Here is an 8,494-nt window from a genome sequence, read left to right on the forward strand (position 1 = left end):
TCCACTGAGATCGAGCAGGATTCCATCCAGTGGGATCCAGGGGGATTTCATCCAGTGGGATCCAGCAGGATTCCATCCGGTGAGATTTCATGCAGTGGGATTTCATCCAGTGGGATCCTGCAGGATTCCATCCTCTGATATTCCATCCTGTGGGATTTCATCCAGTGGGATCCAGCAGGATTCCATGCAGTGAGATTCCATCCAGTGGGATCCAGCAGGATTCCATCCTGTGGGATTTCATCCAGTGGGATCCAGCAGGATTCCATGCAGTGGGATTCCATCCAGTGGGATCCAGCAGGATTCCATGCAGTGAGATTCCATCCTGTGGGATTTCATCCAGTGGGATCCAGCAGGATTCCATCCTGTGGGATTTCATCCAGTGGGATCCAGCAGGATTCCATCCCATGGGATTTCATCCAGTGGGATCCAGCAGGATTCCATCCTGTGAGATTCCATCCTGTGGGATTTCATCCAGTGGGATCCAGCAGGATTCCATCCGGTGAGATTTCGTGCAGTGGGATTTCATCCAGTGGAATCCAGCAGGATTCCATCCTCTGATATTCCATCCTGTGGGATTTCATCCAGTGGGATCCAGCAGGATTCCATGCAGTGAGATTCCATCCAGTGGGATCCAGCAGGATTCCATCCTGTGGGATTTCATCCAGTGGGATCCAGCAGGATTCCATCCTGTGAGATTCCATCCTGTGGGATTTCATCCAGTGGGATCCAGCAGGATTCCATGCAGTGGGATTCCATCCAGTGAGATCCAGCAGGATTCCATCCAGTGGGACCCAGTGGGATTTGATCCAATGGGATCCAGGAGGATTTCATCCAATGGGATCCAATGGAATTCCATCTAATGGGATCCAGCAGTGGGACCCAGTGGGATTCTGTCCTGGGGGATTCCAGCCATCCAATGGGATCCATTTGGATTCCATCCAGTGGGATCCAGGGGGGATTCCATTCAACGGGATCCAACAGGATCCAGGAGGATTCAATACAACGGGATCCAGGGGGATTTCATCCAGTAGGATCCAGCAGGATTCCATTCAATGGAATCCAGCAGGCTTTGATCCAGTGGGATCCAATGGGATTCCATCCAATGGGATCCAGCAGGATTCCATCCAGTGGGGTTCAATGGGATTCCATCCAGTGGGATCCAGTGGGATTCCATCCAGTGGGATCCATTGGGATTTCATCCAATGGGATCCAGCAGGGTTCAATCCAATGGGATCCAGGGGGATTCTATCCAGTGGGATCCAGCAGGATTTGATCCAGTGGGATCCAGCGGGATTCCATCCAGTGGGACCCATTAGGATTTGATCCAATGGGATCCAGCGGGAAGCTGCAGCTGCCTACCCTTGCTGACTTTTCCTGACAGCTCCGCCTCCAGCAGGTTTAGCTGGTTGTTTTTGGGTGGTTTTTTTTTCTTTCCCCATTAGAGCTGATAAATTATTTAAGAATTGCAGTGATTTGGGGTTTTTAAGTGGTTCTGTGGGGAGGGTGGGGCTCTGCTTTCCTTCCAAGGAGTGCCAGCATGTCTGAGTCCATGGATTCTGCACATCACGCTTTGGAGAGCAGCTGCAGGGAGCTTTTCCCCACATCCCTTAATTATTTTTTGCCATTATTTCTTTTTCTGATAAACTTGTTTTTTATTCTTCAGCCCATGAAAATAAAATTTCCCAGCAGTGACTTTTCCTTATAAATTGGAATTTTCCTTATAAATTTCCTGTGGGATTGGGTTTTCTGGATGCTGCAGTGTTCCCTATGGAAATGTGTTATCCCAGGTGTGTTCTGCTCCTGCTTTTCATCCCAGAAAACTTCAGGCCACAGCTGGATTGTCACCAGCCCAATGCAGGGAAAAGTAAAACACAAAATCCAGCTTCTTTTCCTGGGGAAAAAGTCTGAATCTGAGGATTAATAATTCCTAGGGGATGTTTCATGTGATGGGAACAGTGGGAGTTCCTCTGGAAATGAGGTGTTACCTCTGGAGGGGTCTGGAATGTCCCTGGAGCAGCTTGAGCATGGAGGTGTCCATTCAGGAGATCCATTTGAGGGAATCTGGGAGCTTGGAGAACACTGGGTCAAGGGAATTCCTCTTTTTAACAGCTCAGGAAAGTGAGAATTTGAGGAATAGACACCACGAGGAACAGCACATCTCAAATCCAGCACCAGAGGAGGGGTGGGAGGCAGGTAGAGCAAAGGAAAAGATGTGAGAATTCCAAAAATAAATTGACATTCCCCTCGGATACCTTCTGTTTACAGGAATTCTCACTGCAAGAGGGAGAACTTGGACTTTGTATGATAAATGTTGGATTTTTCCCACCTGATTTGCCCTCCAGGAGAATCCCAGTTAAACCCCGCTGCACCTCACGTGCCTAATCCCAGATTTGGGTGGTTAACAAGGGATTTGATCCTAAAGAATTGCAGCTCCCACCTTATTGTTTCCATCTGCTTGTTGCTTTCCATAAAAATCACGCCCTGGAGCAGAGATCAGTAATATTTCTGCCTTGATCCCGCTGCTGCATAGCTGATGAATTCATGGATTTAGGGCAAATAATCCCGATTTCATTACCAGCAAGTGCTAGAAATAAAAACAGACTCCGGACTATTGGTGGAAAAAACAAATCCCGGAGTCGTAAGAGAGGATTAAAATTGGAAAGATAAAAAATCTCTCCAGAGAAATGTTCAAAAGCTGAGAGAGTGGTGACAGCTGCTTCCCAGAATCCAGCTCTCCAGAGGCACTTGGGAGCCTTTGGATACGGGAAATAAAAGTGGGCAAGGGGTGGGGGAGCAGCGTGTGGAGAAATCCCGATAGAACAGCTCTGCATGAGCTGGGATTGTTGTTTTCCCACTTTGGAGCTGCCTGGGATGTGCCCTCAGGAGCCTGAAGGTAAAAGTGTGGGGATAAAGCTTAAAGGGAACTGAACTGCAGTTAATTCCAAAGCCCTGGAAGAGCGGTGGGATAATGGCCATTCCCTGTTCCTGGGCACGGGATCTTCCTCAGCAGGAGGGAAAACAAAGTCAGCTTTTCCAGGGAATATCAAGTGGGATCAAAGAGTTGGAATGAACACCATGAGGGGGATATTTGAGAAAAGCTGTGGACATCAGCTCCAGATCCATGTGTGGCCTCCCCTTGGGAAGGTAAATTCTTAGCGAATAATCCTCTGGAATGCTTTTCCCCCCCTTATTTCTTCTTTTTTTCCCTTCTACTTCTTCCTCTTTTACTAAACCTTATCCCAGTTCTGGAGTTCATTCCGCAGAATGCCAGACTGGTTTGGGTTGACACCCTAAATCCCATCCCATCCCATCCCATCCCATCCCATCCCGTCCCATCCCATCCCACCCCATCCCATCCCATCCCTCCCATCCCATCCCATCCCATCCCACCCCACCCCATCCCATCCCATCCCATCCCATCCCATCCCTTCCATCCCATCCCACCCCATCCCATCCCTCCCATCCCATCCCATCCCATCCCATCCCATCCCATCCCACCCCATCCCATCCCATCCCACCCCATCCCATCCCATCCCATCCCATCCCATCCCACCCCATCCCATCCCATCCCACCCCACCCCATCCCATCCCATCCCACCCCATCCCATCCCATCCCATCCCATCCCATCCCATCCCATCCCATCCCACCCCATCCCATCCCATCCCTCCCATCCCATCCCATCCCATCCCACCCCATCCCATCCCATCCCACCCCATCCCATCCCGTCCCATCCCATCCCATCCCATCCCATCCCTCCCATCCCATCAACACCTCCCAGTGTCCCAGGGTGCTCCAGCCTGGCCTTGGGCACTGCCAGGGATCCAGGGGCAGCCACAGCTGCTCTGGCAATCCCAGCCCAGCCAGGAATTCCCAATTCCCAATGTCCCATCCATCCCTGCCCTCTGGCAGTGGGAGCCATTCCCTGGCTCCTGTCCCTCCATCCCTTGTCCCCAGTCCCTCTCAGCTCTCCTGGAGCCCCTTCAGGCCCTGGAAGGTCACATTTAGGTCACCCCCAAGCTCCTCTCCTCCAGGCTGAGTTCCTGAGGAAGTTTTCAATTCATTAACCGTGTTTAAAGGCATTGGATATAATTGGATTTTTTAATTTGGATGCAAAATGCAATTACAGCACATTGTGTTTCCATCCTGGCAGTGCCTGTGCCCGTGAGCTGACTTTGGAAAGGGCTGGAGGGACAGGAGCCAGGGAATGGCTCCCAGTGCCAGAGGGCAGGGATGGATGGGACATTGGGAATTGGGAATTCCTGGCTGGGCTGGGATTCCCAGAGCAGCTGGGGCTGCCCTGGATCCCTGGCAGTGCCCAAGGCCAGGCTGGAGCAGCCTGGGACATTGGAAGAGTCTAAACACAAAACTGGAATATTTGTCTTCCACACAACACAGAATTCCAAACCCCTGGGAAATTTTCTGATTTTCTTGATGTTATTTTCATGCTGACTTGGAGATGAAGGGAAAAGCAGACAAAACCAATTTACAATTAAAATGTGATGAAATACAGTAATTTTTCCTCACTTCTCGTTCTGTTTAACTTCCACCTGATACAAATCAGCAATTTTGGGTTCCTATATTCGAACCCTTGGGCTCGGTGATATTTGTACAGCACTGTTTTATTTTCTAACCCCGCAGGTACTGAGTTATTTAAGAATTTTTATTGGATTCAGTGAAAACAGGATTGCTTTCCTATCTGATTTTAGGAGCTTCTCTTCCCTATGGTTTTCATAAATCCTGGAGTTTTAATTCCATGCCAGACATTTGCAGCCGGGAGTAAATTCCAAAATTAATTGCACCAAGGATACAGAAGGGTTTGGACAAACAGACAAAGGCTAAAATTGCTGCTGTGTTATTGTACATTTAAATTTTATATATTTTAGCATTGTTTAGAATTTAGTTGCAGATTTAAAGACTAAATAATTGCAGTAGGAATTATTAGGGGAGGTTTTGTCCTTACAAATGACACAAACCCACTTTTCCTGCAGTATTTTTCCCAGGAAAATCAAGTCTCTAGTTGCGTGTGGAATTTCATTTGTCTCACTTAATTTCCTTCATATAACTCATGAGGGAAAAGATGTGGCTCTGAGAAATATAAACCAGTGTGTGTCGGGATTAAATTGTGGAGGAACATTCCCTGTAAGAAATGCAGGATTTTAAGGAATTATTTATCCAGGGAAGCCAGGGAATGAGTGGTTCTCTTAGAAACCACAGCTGCAGTGGCAGCAGGTGTCTGTGTGACTGACAGGCCCTATTAAAAATGTATAAAAATACATTTTGATTGGTCTAAAAATGTGTTTTATTCCAGCAGGTGCTGTCTGTGGGAGAGCTCAGCAGGTTCTGTGCCCGTGGCACTCAAACCAGGCCTGTCCCCTTCCTCCTCCAGCTCTTGGTGTCAAAAGACCAGGAAAACAAATTCCTGCTCTCCTTTCAAGTCTCTTCACCACCAGGGTTTGAGGAATTCCAAATAAATGCATTTAAAAGTCAGGGTGAGTCTGCAGAGCCTGGTTTGGTTGTTGAAATGTAAAATGAGTTTGCAGCTCAGCTGTTGCATCAAGCAGGGCAGAGCTGAGGGCTGGAGTGAGGATGGAGCTGGAATTTCTCCATCTGGGATGGAGCTGGAATTTCCCCCTGTGTGCCAAGGATGGGAGGCAAATTTCAGCTCTGCACGGCATCTTTCCATCTGCATGTCTGGAAATGCAAAGTTGGAGCTTCTCAAGACAGAATTCCAGGATCCCTGAGGCTGGAAAAGCCCTCTGGGATCATCAAATCCCAGCTGTGCCCATGCCCATCTTGTCCCCAGCCCAGAGCCCTGAGTGCCACCTCCAGAATTCCTGGGACACCTCCAGGGATGGGCACTGCAAACCTCCCTGGGCAGCTCCAGTCCCTGAGCCCCCTTTGCATGGGGAAATTCCTGCTGGGCCCACCCTGAGCTGCCCTGGGCCGGGCTGAGGCCGTTCCCTCTGCTCCTGTCCCTGTTCCCTGGGAGCAGAGCCCGACCCCCCCGGCTGTGCCCTCCTGGCAGGGAATTCCAGAGAGGGAAAAGATCCCTGGGGATCCTCCTGTGCTCCAGGTGAGCCCTGCCCGGCTCCTCAGGGATTCTGCAGCCCCTGCCCGGCTCCCTCAGGGATTCTCCAGAATTTCCAGGACAATATTCCTCTTGCACTGTTATCTGTAATGTACAATTCCTTCAGGTTTTGTAGGATTTGAAAACTCACCTAGGTTTTTTTCCCCTCTTGCATACAGGACCTGTGGCCTGGTTTAATTCCTTTTTCTGGGGTTAATTTCTGACAGCAAACAAATTGTCCTGGAAAGCTGCAGTTTAAGCAAACGTTATTTTAGTTAATTTATTCATCAAGACAACTCTGCAAATGAGCTGAGAATTTCGTGTTCCTTCAGCTTTTCCAAGGAGTGGCCCCTGTTCCCACTTTCAGCCCTGAAATCTTGTGGAGGTTTATTTAGAGGCACTGACTGAGTTATTTTTTAGGCAATAAAGGAAATGCCAGGCTATTCCAGTGCAAAATCCTGAATAAAAGCAGGAAGTTGGGAAAGGCAGTGTTGGGGGATAAATGGAAATCATGTCCTGCTCCCAACAGGTGAATACAGGTGCCCAGCAGCAGGAAAACCTTTGGCTTTTGAGGGATAATAAATGGAACTTATGTTGTTGGTGCAATGATCCAAGGGCTGGCAGAGCTGGGAATGTTCCCCTGGAGAAGGGAAGGCTCCAGGCAGAGCTCAGAGCCCCTGGCAGGGCCTGAAGCGGCTCCAGGAGAGCTGAGAGGGACTGGGGACAAGGGATGGAGGGACAGGAGCCAGGGAATGGCTCCCAGTGCCAGGGGGCAGGGATGGATGGGACATTGGGAATTGGGAATTCCTGGCTGGGCTGGGATTGCCAGAGCAGCTGTGGCTGCCCCTGGATCCCTGGCAGTGCCCAAGGCCAGGTTGGAACACCCTGGGACAGTGGAAGATGTCGGGGATGGACGTGGATTAGCTTTAAGGTCCCTTCCCACCCAAAACTCCAGGATTCTGGGATGATTCAAGGAACTAATGGCAAAAAGCAGCTAAAAAACCCCATTAAAATCCTTTTTCCTTATCTCTTTAATGCCAGCTCGGCCTGAGTTCCATTGTGAGGCTGCAATGACTGAAAACCCTTTTCCCTCACCAGTTAAAACGCAATTTGCTGAGTCTTTTGTGCTTTTGGTCTAAATAAATAGAAACTTCTCTTGTTCTGGCCTTTCATCTGCATAAATTACCATAATTAATGTGCAAAGTGATTCATCCGGGCCACAGGCATTTCATAAATTGGAGTCCTGATGTTTTACACCAGCGTTTCTTTGTGTTGGAATTATTTGTAGGGAATAAAGGATGCCCTGAGAGCTGCTCCTCACATCGGAGTGTCTCCCTGGGAATGAGGTGGAATTAATGGGCTCAGCAGGAGCTGCTGCTCTTGGGGTCTGCTGGCTTTGGAAAAGCTTGGATGGGAGAGAGAAAAATCAAGGGATAGTGGCTCTAACTTTTCTTGGGAAATAACAAAGGGAAATGTTTGGGGTTGTTTCTCTGGTCCTCACACATGTCCCACAAAAATCCCTGTATTTCCCAAGTGCATCCATAGGTTCAGGGTTGTGCCTTTTTCCACTCCTGCCCTTGGGCAAGGGCACAGGATGGATCTGCTCCCCTGGAATCCAGGCAGGGATGCAGAGTGAGGCTCAGCTGGGGCTTCCAGAGGCTGATTCCAAAATCAGGAGGCGCCACTGGGGCAGGACAATCCACGGATCCTCTGCTCCCATAGCTCCATACAGGACATCAGGATCATGATTCCTTAAATATTTGCAGTGCCTTGAGCTTCCCAAAGATCAATGAAGCACAAAAACATAAAATCATGGAATGGTTTGGGTGGGAAGGGAGATTAGAGATTAGAGATTCCTAATTAGAGATTCCTTAGAGATTTCCTAATCCCCCCCTGCCATGGCAGGGACACCTCCCGCTGTCCCAGGCTGCTCGAAGCCCCGGTGTCCAACCTGGCCTGGGACACTGCCAGGGATCCAGGGGCAGCCACAGCTGCTCTGGGAATTCCATCCCAGCCCCTCCTCACCCTCTCAGCCAGGATTTCCTTCCCAATCTCCCACCTAACCCTGTTTACCACAGCATAAGCTCGGATTTACAAAGCCCAGCTCCCACTTTGCACCCTGCAACTCAGCCCAGCCCCAGCTCTGCTGGTGCCCAAAAGCTCAGGAGATTCATCAGGAAAAGCCTTGTCAAGCACAGTTTGAGGCCCTCTGGGTGCCTCATTTCCATCAGGAATTATCCCTGCAGCTAATTGAGGGATCATAATGCCAGGGCCTGATTATTCTCCACAGGAATGAGCAGCCCTGAGGACGCCCTTCCATCACCGTGATGAATGCCAGCCTTTATCAGGGCCTGCAGGGAGCGTGGGGAGAGTTATCCCTCACAAACTGCTCCTCAAAAACCATCCCAGGGAAATATCCCAGCCCT

Source organism: Melozone crissalis, unplaced genomic scaffold (genome assembly GCF_028551555.1).
Source record: "Melozone crissalis strain CALT ecotype California unplaced genomic scaffold, PUWL_Pcris_2 ptg000023l_1, whole genome shotgun sequence".
NCBI classification, from domain to species: Eukaryota; Metazoa; Chordata; class Aves; order Passeriformes; family Passerellidae; genus Melozone; species Melozone crissalis.